The 15489-nt window shown below is 36.9% G+C and overlaps 2 protein-coding genes across 5 annotated transcripts in view; both read right to left on the reverse strand.

Annotated features, from left to right (window-relative positions):
• LOC128865087 (protein spitz) overlaps positions 1-15489 on the reverse strand; it is a 46844-nt gene that overhangs the window by 4165 nt on the left and 27190 nt on the right. The window contains exon 1 of one of the 2 annotated variants that reach the window (XM_054105038.1): positions 13672-13853. The exons of the other annotated variant lie outside the window; for it this stretch is intronic. The gene's annotated coding sequence lies outside the window, so the exon portion shown is untranslated. Of the gene's footprint in view, positions 1-13671; positions 13854-15489 lie in introns of those variants that run through there. 2 annotated transcript variants of the gene reach the window in all.
• The window catches only part of LOC128865089 (DNA-binding protein RFXANK), a 56750-nt gene that overhangs the window by 1405 nt on the left and 39856 nt on the right, over positions 1-15489 (reverse strand). For 2 of the 3 annotated variants that reach the window (XM_054105040.1, XM_054105041.1), the window contains exon 4: positions 13954-14276. The exons of the other annotated variant lie outside the window; for it this stretch is intronic. The gene's annotated coding sequence lies outside the window, so the exon portion shown is untranslated. Of the gene's footprint in view, positions 1-13953; positions 14277-15489 lie in introns of those variants that run through there. 3 annotated transcript variants of the gene reach the window in all.

The following is a 15489-nucleotide window of genomic DNA, read 5'->3' on the forward strand; positions in this document are numbered from 1 at the left end:
GGACCTAGACGACATGTGGTTCCAGCAGGACGGCGCTACGTGCCACACAGCAAACGCCATTTTATTCCATTTCAACATCTACCCGCCCTTATTGAAAACCCCTTTACAGTGCATTCAACTTCGATGGCAGTGCCATTATCTCCTGTTTCTTTTGCAAATTGATCTGCCTTCATGAATCTGGGAGTTTCTAAAAACGTCTGACATTTTTTTGAAATACACAAGTGTAACTGGAATTCGTGACTATATTATTGGCAACTGTGTCATACATTTTAACATTGACCAAACTATTGGTGCTGCGAGCTTTATGCAGGATGCTAATTTTTCTAGATGAAACAGATTCAGGCAGATTAAGCAAACTAGCCACTGCCTTAATGGCGTTTACTTGAATGTGGAGGTTACTTTCCGCCATTCGGAAGTCCTTGTGGTGCAACAAAATGGCAAAGCCATCGGCAAACCAATACAGGGACGTGTTTTCATCAGCAACTGTGGGTAGTTGATTCGAGTTTTAATAACTTAGAGCGTTTTTTTTTGTATAATTTATTTATTTTCAAAATCCTCTTGCGTTACACAGGTTATGAATGTTTACGTGCAAATTTTCTAAACCAATCAGATATCAGTTCAACAAACTTATAGAGCAATTCGCAAATTTCAATAATAAAGTGAACATATTGAAATATTTGCAATATGTCAGCAGCAAAGTCACACATAATTGAAGCATTGGAAATCATTATTATTCATACAAATAACTGAAGAAGTTCACATATCGCTCCTTTACTCCAATAGTGCCATAAACTAAAAACAAACAAAAAAAATGAGAAATACGCAGAAATTACCACAAAAGGACTTATTTTATGCTGCGTAAAAAATGCATGGCGATATCAATTAAGAGCATCTCATTAGATGAAAATATTTTTTTACTTTTCAAATTATGGGCTTTGTGCCCGTTTTTTTTTCAACATTTTGTTTCTTTATCTTACGCCACCCTTGCAAGTAAAAGAACGAAAATGTTGGAAAAAGTGGCTGATTCATGGGACTGATATTCAACCATCAATTGTTATGGATGTCATAAATGCCAAAGGCCAAACATTCAAATGAAATTAAAATTAAAAATGCGTAAATTAGTTAATTCCATACGAGTTACTTCACATAAATCATATTGCGTTCATACTTGTCATTCCTAATTTGGTCTTAACAGTTTTCCTGACAACGCTGTGCTATTAGTGTACAAACGGAACAAATGGAAGCTGGTGTGTGAAATTTAAATCATTTTTACGATTACATATATCGTAATTTAATCTTTTTTAGATGAGCGATCACGAAAGAATTTTTTTAAGGCATTAAACATGAATGACCGGACTGGTTTTTACCGCCTACTCCCCACACTTTGTTGGGTTCCTGGGCGAGGAAATAAAGAAACAGTTGAGTGTGCAAGGAAATGCTCTAAGCTTGGCCTTCGCGAGTGGTAAAGGTCATAAGGATTCCTCTAAACGAAGTGTACACTGCGATCGACTTGAGCGTAGTCGCGAAAACCAATAGAAGGTGGTCTCTGACGACTAACTGTACGGTCTCCAAAGCTCTCTGGCCAAAACTGAGTCTTAAAAGAACAAAATGTCTGCTTGGATTCAACGGATGAACTACCAGTGTCCTCAGAGGTCTTAAAGCGGGTCACTGCACCATTGGCACTTTAGCCAATAGAATTGGTGTACCTCAAATTGACTTTTGCAGGAGTTGTGAAGATGAAGAAGAAATTGAGTCGGTACAACACCTCCTCTGTGAATGTCCTGCACTTCAAAGAAGCTGGGAAATTTGCAAAATATCTTTACTGTAGGGACTAGCCACTTTCTTAAAAAGATCTAAGTGGTTTAAGCAACTTGGTTACGGGATGGATGTCAAATGCAAGTATCTCAATAGGCCTTAGGTACACCGAGTGCCTTGTCTTAGACGAACAATCTGGCTAACCTAACCTAACTAAACATAATCACGATCCCCCCTCCGTTCCCACGACAGTCGGTTCTACGTAACCGGAATGACCTGGATTTATAACCGACCAAGGACTGTCACCTCAGCATCATTCCCAGTATATGTATGGGGATTGTTTATGCTGCTGCTGCTATAACAACAACAACCACAACGATCCCTCTGATTTTAGACGGAATTTTCAAAGGACCCTCGCAAACTCCTCATTACTCAGCTCCTAAGACTTTACGACACCCACTTTAGGGCCAATTTAAGATGAAAGATCTATAGAAATTTCCTAATTTTTTTCGATGTTTTTGTACTTATAGAACAACATTTCTTTGAACCACTTGGAAGCATCATTTTCTTAGTGCATCCAGCATAGGCAGCCATGTTTCGAGAATTAAAAAAAATTTTAATTGCATGATTACATTTCATAATTCTTGAAAACCAAAAATCTTTTCATCTTTGACAGAACTCTGCCGTTTTTTTTTAGTTTTAAGAATACCCATATTTTCTGATAATAAAACACTTCTTGCGAGACAAGCAAACCTGCATGCGTCGGTAAATATGAGTAACTTGCAACACTCTACTAAAAATTAAAGTCTTAGCAATGTATTCGTAAAAAAGTATCCTGATTAGTCAGCACACAAGGCAGCCTATAAGTTCGCCTACGAAAATCCAAATCACTCAAAATACACAGCGCTCACAGAAATTCAACTGAAAATTTAACCGTCATCGCACACAATGAAGAAACTAACTTATCTAAACATGCAGCGCTAAAAACCCAAAGAATCAGAATTGCTGAAATTTCTTTTTTCGCAAGAGGCAGAAAAAATTGTTTCCTAGGAATTCCTGCCTGTGTAAAATTATAAATATAGCCATGCATAAGTCTGTACATTACAAAGAAAATCAAATGCGTCACACAATAAAGTAATTTGTTTACAAGGTATACCACCAACTAAGAAATATTTGTAGAACTACGCAGGTTGGCGAAGAAAGAGAAAGTGCAGCTCCTACAAATTCACAAATACACAACTGCATTAGCCATTTATTCGGGTGCAAAGTGCATGAATGTTGCCGGCGCCACAACTGGCGTTTCGCATGAAATTTATATGAGTAAGAGACGTGGTGGCGTATGACGTGGAATTGGCCCTCTGGCACCCTCTTCTCCTCATCGTGGTTACTCACCTGCCAAAACACACAATATTTATGAATGAATTACAAATCACTATTTCCAATGACTGTGCAATAGCGAGTCAAGAGCAGGGGAAGAAATGCTTGGTAGCATTTGAATTTTGTATTTTAAGATGAGTTGTAAATTTTATGTTTAATGTTTCGCGGAAGCGCGTAGATTAAAGCAAACAAAAAGTCAATAAATGTAGATCAAATCATTATAAGCCTATCAATCGATTGAAGTTGCAATCAAGAAACGAAAGTTGAAAACAGTCAGTGAAGCCACATTTCCGGTCTCCACAATAGAAATTTTGCTTGCCAGCAGAACAAAAAAAATTGTAAAAATAAATTTTACAAGAATTTCGTATTCTGCGTACAATTCTGTTCAATTGTTTATCACCATATGGGCAATAAAAGCGACAAAATTCCTCACGACAGATGGGTCTATCTTATCGGAACGATTCGAATTTATATCCCGTCAAGGATTGTCACTTCAAAAAAATTGTGTGAAATATGCACTTAAAAAGAGAAAAAAATTGTGCTTCAGCTTCTCCGGCAATCAGGAGTTATTTCGGCTTCAACTGTATATTTTGAATAAGATATTTCAAAATGTTTAAAATCAAATTTTCACCACAGCCTATGGTGTGTTTCACGCTACCGACAGCATTACCAGTACGCCAGAATAATGGTTACGAGGTGCAGTAACAGCAGCATATTCGATAAGGTGTCGATTTAGATTTAGATTTTAGAATTGTGAGATTTTTCTCATTTCTATTTTAGAGCCAGTTTTTCAGTGCAAGTTTAATTGAAATTTGAGTCTAAGCGAATTTTAAGGCCTGAAAATGTTGGGCTTGTTCGAGACATCCTGTTGGAAATGCTAAGCTGATACTTTTCTGTTGTTCCGCACTTATTTTGTATAAATAGGTGAAAGTATAAAAATTTAAGGGTATAAAAATAATAAAGTTTTCTATAAATATTTTCCTTTATAATTTCGATACTGACTGTGATTTACTACTGAAAATTACAAAGAAAATACTGAAACAATCGCGAGAACAGTTTTTTTGAGGTCGATTTAAAAGACTTGGCACGCAACAATGACCGAATATTTTACAGTTAAGACGATATATTTTTGCCACAGTTGCCAGAATTTCATATCGTAATTGATACTTTGGAAAATCGTGCAGCACAGCGGTTTGCAACTCGACCAAGCCTTATTTTAACTGAACAGTATAGTTAAACTAGCACTCTCATGGATAGGACAGCAAATGAATCGCAGTTCACTCACAAGCTTTCTTCGTAGTCCCACGGCCCGCATCCTCCTGTTGTCCAGCTAAACCAGTCGGCGCACGCATATAATATTTTACATCACTAACCATGGTGAAAAGATGTTTAATGGTATGGCTAATATCAGACCGTTAACCGGCTCTCAGCGAATTTGACAGCTGACGTAGCCGGGGTGATGATTCGGTTTGCTTACGATAAAACTAAGAATGTGTTAGTGATGTACGAAAGAGTGCTTGAATACATTTGAAGCGATCGTGCAGAATTCGGCTACCGAGTCCCCCGTGACATGGCATCCGATGTTCCCCTAACAATTTTGTTTTTCACCATAGTTATTGACTAAACCTAAAAAAAAAATAGCGTTGGTCCTTTGGTGCTATTTTTAACGGCTGTTTTTACTTGTGACTGGCTCCCAGTGTCTCGCTCGATTGAGATGGTTTGGTGCTTTTGAAAAACTTAAAAACTATACTAATTGTGATCAAAGTCTTGCCTGTGACCGTGGTGAATGTTGTGAACTTATAAAAGTAGGGTTGTTAGTACAAAATTTCATGAGATTAAAAATACAAACACATAAGCAAATCTGCATGATTCAAACAAAAATAAAAAATGAGCTATAAAATTTCCAGCAGACATTCTGTGAATATTTAGAAGTTTCTAAGAGTTACACTTGGTGCGTATTTTTTGTAAAAAAAAAAATTAAGTCTTTCAGCACTTTTTTAAAAATTATTTTTTATTTTGCTTTTGAATATATCCAATTTTTCACAATTAAATACACGTTTCGAACCCAAATTCGTAGCCAATTTTTGTTGGTAATTTTTTCATTGTAATTTGTTTTCAGAATTCAGTTGTGCGTTTTTGTGCATTTATTTTTTTTGTATTTTTTATATATTTTTTCTCTTTGTGTTATGATATCGCTGTCCCCCGTTGATTATCCTAGCTCATCAAAGCTGGCTGTGATATGCGTTGAGAATCCATATCACAACCACTTGATGAGGCTTAGATAAGCAACATTTTATAGCCACTTTTTTGTTGTTTATATTATTTCTTTTAAATGACACGATTCCTCAGCTACAAAGCTCCGGTTACGGTTAACCAAGTTGATGGTTGATGGTTGATGATGCTGACATTTATGCAATTTGTAGAAAATGAAATGTCCTGCAGCGTGTCGTGTGCGTGTGTATGCATGTAATTTTCTAATGGATTCTCAACTCATGTGTATGTATGTTGGCATATTATAATTGCATGTTTTTCTACTTGAGTTGTAATCTTTTTTGTGACATATTTTCATAATTGTTCGTTTAGTTTTTGTGCAGCTCTTACAGACGTCCAGCTAAGCTCATCAAAGCTGGCTGTGATATGCAATTGCAAATAAAGCATTTCACAACCACTTTGTGAGATTTAGACAAACGTACGTACTTGTTGTTGTTGTGCAAACAATAATTTTTAGTGTACTTGATATGTATGTTAAATGATTACATGAGATAGTAGTAGTATGGGCATGGAAAAGAAAGAACTCAGGGGGTGGTGGAGAATTTCGAAAAAGAAAGCGAATATTAAAAAAAGCAATTTTGGATATTTAATTGTAGTGATCTTGCATATAAATTATTGCCACATTTTTAAATATTTTTATTTCATAAAATTTTGTCACACTTTTTTAATGATTTCCATAATTTTCTATGCAGCTTCTTATTAATTTCTGTTTAACAATTAATTTTGTTTATTCTTCATATTTTTACACTTTGTTACTAGTTTTTTATATTTTCCTTTAACACGCCACTTATCTTCTTTGATTACTTTTCTATCAAATTTCACAAAATTTTGCATTCTTTTCTTTATTTCCGTGATTGTCTCCGTAAAGTTTTAGAATCGCGACGCTCCTCAAAGCTGGCTGTGATATGAATTTCAAAGTAATATTTTTTGGGGAAAATGCCCACATTTCGCAGCCACTTTGAAGAATGACACAATTCTATTAGAAATTACCTAAAAGTGGTAAATTTTTCTGGCCGAAGTACGAATTTAAAGCGCCGCGAAAAAAAAACATGAGAAACTCTATGCAAAAAATTAAAAAAAGTGATGCAGCCTCATCAATTCAAAGGTAATGATTCTACATGATTCTGAGAAATAATAATTGCGATTTTACAGCCAAGTTGATAGAAGCAAAAACAAGTACAATTCTAGTAGTTGATGCTAGCGATGGCTGCATCTAATCTCGCTCTATATAAAGTCTAAACACAACAGCGAAGTTCAAAGAAGACAAAAAACACAAAAACAAAATAATAAAACATATACAACAAAAGAAAACCACTGAACCAACAAGGAGCGGAAGATTTAGAAACAAAAACAAACACAAAAAAAAAACAATAACCAAACTCAACTTTGCATAGTTGATAAGCAGATTCGGAATCTTTTGCAGCACAAAGCAACCACAAAAATGTATTACTTCGTCTGTCACTCAAAGACGACCCACCCAACAAACTGCAAGTGACATAAAAGAAAATGGCAAAAAAGCAATGAAAACTCAAATTGCGCCCCACCTATAGTAAAAAAAAACAAAAAGTTACATCAAAAGCTAGTACAGGATGCGCTCAAATGTGATATTTTTAAATTATAAGTTGTTTCAACGACAGCTGTTGCCTACTCAAAATTTTTACTATTTCGAAACTACTCGTTTTAAGGCAGTGTATATTTTATTGCTGCTTCTTCTCAAGTTGGGTCTTATAGCAGCTATTGTTGTTGTAGCAGTTCATAAACCACTTTCAGGTGCAAGCAATGAAGCCTCCGCTCTTTGTTGTTTATCTCACCTAAAGTAGGACCAGGAAAAATGATCTTTCGACGGGGTGAGACCCAAAGGAAATGGGTGTTAGATAAGTGGGCGACAGCCCTTGAACGTGTTCAAATCCGAGCCACTCCGGTACGTAGGAGCGGCTGTCATAAGGAATGCCTTACAGCAGCTCGAATTGTATGGTGCATTTGACTGAAAAATCATCTTTTCTAATGCGACGTAAACAAACAAATATCCCACATGTAAAGATCAAGAACCTGAACGTAATTGTCGAAAAACCAATGCATCCGCAGAAGTACAGTGCTCCCAGGCACTGAATACCAACTTTTTGCGAACTCAAACGAAAAGCATGAACTAAAGAACCTTTTGCTTACCCAGGATGACAAATCATGTCTTTCCAACAAATATTTTTTATATTTAATAGCGTTTCTTCTTCTCCTGTATTGACGCCGAGTTTAACAAAGCGCGCCAGTCGTTTCTTTCTCGCGCTAAACGATGCCACTTGGACACACCATGTGAAGCCAAGTCCTTCTCCACCTGATCTTTCCAACGCAGAAGAGGCCTTTCTCTGCCTCTGCCAAGGACCCGCTGCGCTATGTCTACGTCATCGTAAAGCTCATACAGCTCATTGTTCCATCGCTTACGCTACTCGCCGTCGCCAATGTGCAAATGTACAAAAATTTTCGCAGAATCACTCCAAGGGACACCCCATCGGATACTGTCACCATTGGCATTTAAAAACGTTTAGTAAAATGAGTCGTCTTGATGACATAATAAATTTGCGACGCGAACTCATAATTTGACCAAGTTACAGTTTTTGTGATAAGGAGTCGAGAGATGAAAGCGAAAACGATCAAGAAAAAATGTTGTTAATTTTTAAGGATCTTAAACCGAAGTCAACATACTGCCGGAGCTGATAATTTCCGAGAAGGAACATGATGTGATTTCTCAAATATGTAGCCATGAGAGAGAGTTTGTGATATTACTTAAGACCTTTACATTGCACAAAATTTCCATTTGCGTTGCACTTTTGATTTTGAACTCAGCATCAGCAACGCAATACCTATGAGTCCGGATGTGGGGGTTCCATTACGCTGTTGGGTTATGAAACAGGCAGTCACTAATCACTGTCTCCTTCATGCTGAATAATGTTTCTAGTATCTCATTTACTATTTATACAAACTTCGACTTGAGCCAAGATCTGTGCTTCTTTGCAATCGTGGGCATACTAAATCCAATTCATGAATTTTAATTTAGTCACAACAAGTCAAGACTGGCAAGGAATGTGACAATGTAAAAGACTTCTTATTAAATAACTGCGGATATTTCATCAGCTTTACTGTGCTTGAACAATTAAAAAATGCATCAAACCAAATTGTTTCACACAAAGCGCAATCTCCGCTATTATAAAAACCTTCACTTTAACATTAAATGCATTATCTAAAATTGTCTATAATTTGTAAAAACAAAAACGAGACACAGCATAATTATCTTATAAAATTTTTATGGATGCTACATACACTGTTGTGATAAGAAGCTGCTGGCGCCTGCCAATTCTGCGAGACGCCGATGAAAATTATTTCTTTTCACTTGATTTACAATGAAGTGAATTATTATTAATTTGCAAATAAAAAAAAAGAAAATGCAAACAAAAATAAAACCAAGTCTACATCCAAAGCTGACAGCAGTCACTGAGCATCACTTGGCCAACCACCATTCCTCCTTCACACATGGCAGCCGATGAGTGCGTGCGTGAGGAAGTTGACTTTAAAATCACATTAAATATTTATATACACAATATAAATATGTCTTTATACATACATATATATATGTACATGTGTGCAAGCTACACATGGCTAAACGAATGGTCCGTGTGTTATAGCAAAAAACAAAAAGAAAAAAGTTGATACGACGTTCAGGCCAACAGCCGATCCACCGGTCAAGCGTAGAATGTTATTGCTTAAATCAATATACGCGTGTTCAAGAGATGTCACAGATTCATTTACTCGCTTCAAAAGCGCAATTTTGGCATGTGTTTATGAGTGACGACGCAGTATCTTATTTGCTCGGAGGTGGAAGCAACCATTGCTAGACGGTGTATTAAAGTATACTCGTACCTCTGTACGGTGCGTACGTGCAATATGCGAAAAGCAAATTCAAATGAGGTATTTCTAATGAAATAAAATATTAGGTAAAAAGATTCAATTCACTAAAAATTCACTTCAAAGGCTAAAAAATAACTTTAATGTTAAGAAAATCAACTGAAATAATTTCAATTATTAGCGAAAAGTTGTTCACTTTGAAGCACAGTTTTTAAATCTGATGAAAATCACCTCTCTAGCCATCAACCAAACACTGCGATTACATTTTTTTCTTCCTTTTTTGCTACGAGTATTCAACCTGCGGGTAGGTCAAGATTAGCACAACTGTACTACAAAAAAAAAGAGCAGTGAAAAGAAATCATCCACTAACATCATCAGTTCCGCCGCCGCTGGCCAAATTGAAGTCTCATTGACTTGTGAACTGTCGATCACAATGATCTACTGGTCTGCTGGTTTGATGATCTGATCACTGATCACTGATCTCTGACCGACCACATTGACGCGCTGAACTGTTAGCTTGTGTTTTTATATAATTATAATGGTATGCTTATACGGTCTTCATTAAGCTACACTTGCCATTAGCGGCGTCTTTTTACAATTTCACAATACACTGAATATTAAGTGGACGTGCCAAATGGATACCAATGTTAACAATAGCTCAGGAAATAAAGAAGAAAAAATACGACCTCTTTATTAATTCAGAAGTTTTTAACTCATCATTTTTTTTTCTACTTTTGAGCGAGCGTGTGCGTGATGTAAAACGAGTGGCAGAGTAAACACACGAATGAGCATCAGTTTTGTAGATACAAGTAAAATCAATAGCAAAAAAAAGCAACCGACAAGCATATAAAAATTCACAGAATAGCTAAGAAGCAAGCACAAATTATTATTATTTTTTACTTTATTCTTAGATGCTTTTTTTTTGTAGCTCTATATAGCGAAGTATGCGCATGAATATTTTAGCATTCTAATTAATTGGGTACGCTTTAGCAACCAAATTTGCGGCTCGTCTGATGCAAATTCATGTTTCGTCCACGCAATAGCCAATATTATATATAGCTGAATCGTTTCTAATTGAGTTGAAGACAAATGACGCTTAATAGCGGTAATTAGTTTTTTCCGAAAACGCGAGAAAATTGATTAGTAAACTTAAAGTTTTAAGTCAGGTTTTTTATATTTTATTTATAAACCTTTTAAGTGTTTTATGCATATTTATTTGCAGCGACGCTTGTTTTTTCAAATGAAATAATTATTAAAATTAAATTATTAATGTCACAATTATTAAAATTTTTTGATATCTTACTTCCCATAATTTTATTGTAGAATCTCGTCACTTTATATATTTTAACTCAGTTAACTCTACCATCTTTAGGGTTAAAAAAACCAAAGCCAGTATTTAAATATTTGTTTAACTTTAGTTTAAGTTCAAGCGAGTGCGGCGAAAATAACTACAATGTGTGGACCCCACGACAACGGAAAACCTCACTTAACCCCCAAGTACTAACTAAATCGCACTAAATGAGTATTAAATCAACACCCCAAATCTTTGGAATGCAAAGCGCACGCGCGCACACCAACAAACACGTCTAACTCACAGATACAAAACACGAACGCGGCCCGCACGAGAAAAATTCAAACTATGCAGTCATAACGGAAATTTCTTACTTTAGTGCACAACAACAACGCGTCGAAGACGAACGAGAAAGTCATACAAATTGACAGTGTATGTAAATATGTATTCGTATGCATGCGAAGTAATGATATTAAAAAGGTGCGGCAGTTTTGCACTACCACAGATAGTCAACAACAAAAATTAAACAACGATCAGTTGCGGCCCCAACAGTGCACCATGCGCGCCATTGTCCCACCATTCGACCGCGCCACGCAACAATACGATGTGTACGCTATGACAAGTTACGGATTAATGAATGAATGAATGAGTGAGTGGTGACGACGACGCCGACGACGACGACGACGACGACGACGACTACGACAACGGCACGCCAACGACGGCGAATGCATGAATGAGTCGTGTCGCCCGCTACCGCCGCCACAGTCGACAAACACAGCCAAGTAGAACAGCAGAGACACAGCCAGCCGAAAAGGGGAGCACACACTCGCTCGCTCCACAGACAAAAGCGCAAAAGCAACATCAACAATATGAAAGGCAAAATAATTGGAATAGGGCAGGGTATGAAGTGATACGACGACGACGCATTGCAAATGGTTCGCGCATTTACTCGTCGCATATGCATACAAGTACATCTACACATGTATGTACATATGTATGTATGTATGTATGTATGTATGTGCATAAGTAGTAAACGGAAGTAGAGAATGACCAAAAATAAAAATCCGCACTACACTACAGCCAGTGAAGAAAAAACTCACGTCCAAATTCACAACCAATGAGGCGAAAGCGCATTCTAAACTGTTTAATACACAGCAGAGTAGCAGAGTAGCAAAGTGCCGTGGCAGGCAGCAATGGCGATAAAGTGAAACTAAAGGAAAATATTTATGAATACCAACTGGAAACTGTATGTGAAATGTATTGTTTCCGCTGAATATGGCGCGTTCGCTCTCTCTACAACGTGTTTTCGAACTTCGAATACCACGTAATTTTCAGAACTCACCACACGCCAGCAATTTGATGAGGCACAGATTGGGAAATGTGAAAACTGAATAATTTGTAAACACTTGGAACTTAATAAAATTAAGAATATAACAGTTTCGCCAGTGTACTGTTACTTTTATTCTCGTTGTTTGTCAAAATAGAATCGTTGAATCAAAGGTCGAATGCTGCTAAAATATGAGCTTGTGACTGTATTGAACTAAAATTTATGATAACGAATCTGAATCACACAGACAGGAAGTACCAACAATGTTTCTTAATCTAAAGAGCAATGCACCATTTATTGAGTTCTTCTAATGAGACCTTGGACTCTACAAATCAAAGGGACTCGTATACATTTGAGTTGCGAAAAATAAATTCACTGTGCACACAAGCTTTGCCTAAGCCAGTGCCAGGCGAATTTATAGGAGTAGGCTTCGCTACAGCAACAACATTTACACGCATTTTGTTTTTGCAATATCAATTTAGTTGTTACAATCCCAAAATTTCAGTAAAAATATAAACAAACAAATAAGACAACAACTAAGAAGCAGAGCTCTTTGACATTCCAACCAGCAAATCGCGAGAAAAAACCAGTTTAAATGTCCAATATTGCAGAGTTAAAATAGGTTTATAATTTCAGCCGCCGTAGCCGAATGGGTTGGTGCATGACTACCATTCGTGAATTCGTATTTCTGTCATGAAAAAGTTCCTCAGAAATATCTGTCGTTCCGAGTCGGCTTAAAACTGTAGGTCTCTCCATTTGTGGAGCTCGGCCAAACTCCTAACAGAAATTTAAGCGCCAATTATTTATTTTTTTACTTTATAATTTCACCACAGTTGAACTTGCACTGAATACCTAGTGTTTAGACAACAAACTTAAAACTTTAGAGTTGTAGAAAAAATCCAAACAAAATTTATATTTATCATTTTCGAACTGTTCAATACCCACATTCGAACATTACACACATTCGAACATACCCGAATAAGGGACGGAGTAATTTCTCCAAAAAATTCAAGCAAGAAAATAAGTACGTAATTACATTTAAAATTGCTGTAGTGCAAAATCAAGTTTAAACGTTCGAAAAAATTTAGTTCAAGATTAAGAGTTCACCACTGCAATTCGCAACTGACAAAAATACAAATCTGATAACTTACAACAACTCACTGGCAGTAAAAGTGCCACTAACGTCGTAAATCGCTTTTCCTAGGCTTTTACAAATATTTTTCGCCAATTGCATTTATTTTCAAATGCATCTCAGAAGCAGCGAGCACATTAGCCTTAATTTTTCGAGATCATCAACAGAACGCATTCGCAATACTTCTCTATATTTGCGTACGATTAAACGAATGAGGAGATGTGCAGATAAATGAGCATGACCAGACACACTATGAGGAAAAAAGGCAGAGTAAAATTAAACAAATCACAGATCAAGTGAGACTAGATTCTAGCTACATACAAACAAAATACGCTTTCGGTTCTACATATAAGTACGATTAGCACACACATACACCTACGAACATACGCTCAGATTCCAAGCATATAAAATAAGCCTGCAGACACAATCACGCACGCACACGCAGACACGTTCAACCCAACAGTCAGGCAGGCAGGCAGACACCAGTCAATGGCCGCCGTCTATGGGGGGCACGCACTCAACGCAGCAAATTAAAAACAAAAAATGAAAAGAAAAAATATACAACTACAAATACTACTACTACAAAATTTTAAGGTGTGCGTTTACACATACAAAAACACATACCGGTGTCAGCATATGAGGAAGAACGCCAACACTTTAATGAAAGAAAAAAAACACGAAAAACTCCGTTGTTGTGTATCGGACGGATGAACGGACAGACAGTCGTGTTCTTTCGTTGTATGTTGGTGGTGGCGGCGGACGACTGGTAGTAGTGTCTTTCGCTTACTTCTTCTAAGGAAATGAAGCCAAAGAAGCGTGTGCTGCCTGCTAATGAGTGCAAACCTGAGCTGTCGCTGTCGCTGTCGGTGACGCTGCCGAAGACGCAACGCCTTAAACTTTGTGCAACACTGTACTAAATGTTAACAATGTATTGTTGACTTTGTTAATACCGCTGCTATTTCTGGCTTTTCTTGGTCTTCTCTCTTCTACTTCTTTATTTTCACTGCTTGTTGTTTATAGCATCCTTTCTGAGCTCGAGTTTTACTTTGGTATTTTACTCCGTCCCTCTACCGCTAACAACTCGGGGAGCGTCTGTTGAGGTCAAATGGTTTCTTGTTTACTTGCCTTTCTCTTTCTTCCGTCGACTTTACGGCCTTCGAAAATGTCGCTGCACGGCGTCTCACTTGATCGAAAGGAATGTTTTGTTATTGTTGTCGCTGGTAGTGACACTGTTGAGAAATCAAATAGAAGGAAAATGTGGAAAATTGTAGTGAAACTGTTAACATAGAGGATGAAGTGATAAAAGGTGAAAGCTGGAAATTGTATGCTATGAACAGTTAAAATGGACAAAACGGATGCGTAAATGCGTGTGCCGGGGCCAAGAGGTGTTCATATGGTCAGGGAATGTGAGAAATGTGTGGATTGATTGCTACGAAGCTTGACAGCATTTTTTCAAATGATTTCGACACATTTTGCTGTCAAGGCCACATTTTAAATTTTAGAGGCCTATGGTAGTATAATTTTTGTAATATAAGAAGGTCATATTTACAAATATGGGGGATTTATTACAAAAAAAAAACCTTAAAACGCATGAATCGCGCATAGATTCATGACGCCTTTGCAGCCTTTGTTGTTTCAACATGTTTTTTTTTGCCAATAGGCGCGAGCATTTTTTTTGAACTTTAACCAAACTATGGGGATCCAACGTGCGCAAGTCCTTTTTACTATTAACACATTGAGTGCCATGTTACACGTTTTTGTAAGACACCTAAAGGAAGTGTACGACAGGGGTTGTGTCAGATTAGACCATTCGTGAGGCACTAAAATACATTACATATTTTTGGGTTTAAGAGTAGGCTGATAGTTGAAAAAAATTTTGATGAAATTTTCATAGCTTATGAAGAGTTTTACGATACAGGGTCAAGTCGTACAAAAACATGTTGCATTTAAAAAACAGTTAAAAAAAACCAAGTGAATAACAAAGCAGATCGGGGGTCGTTCAACACATACCACTTTTACACTGCCTTGCAACGAAAAGCCTGCTTGGGCTCCGTTGAAGATTTTCGTCAAATTCGCTAGGCACTCAATGTGTTAAATGATCATGAAATATTTGATGCTTGCATGTCTTGCATATCAGACATTTTCAGCGCTTTATTTCGCTATACGATTTGTTAACTGAATAAAAGGTTGAAAGCCATAAATCAAGAAAATTGTATTTAAAGTTACAGTTTGTTTGCCTCATTTTCGTTGAGTATTTCGGCGCCTTTTGAGAAAATCGCGTTTACCCGGTAGCGGGTCTTCAATGCCAAAAGTGGAAGTAAATTTAACGATCTAGCATTAAACAGACAATCAATTTCGAGATAGTTGAAATAATTCCTCGCATGAAATTTTTTTCAATAACTCAATTCCCTTTTTTTTTTGCGGCATGCGGCTCTCTTTCTG

This window comes from Anastrepha ludens, chromosome 5 (assembly GCF_028408465.1).
Source record: "Anastrepha ludens isolate Willacy chromosome 5, idAnaLude1.1, whole genome shotgun sequence".
NCBI lineage: Eukaryota > Metazoa > Arthropoda > Insecta > Diptera > Tephritidae > Anastrepha > Anastrepha ludens.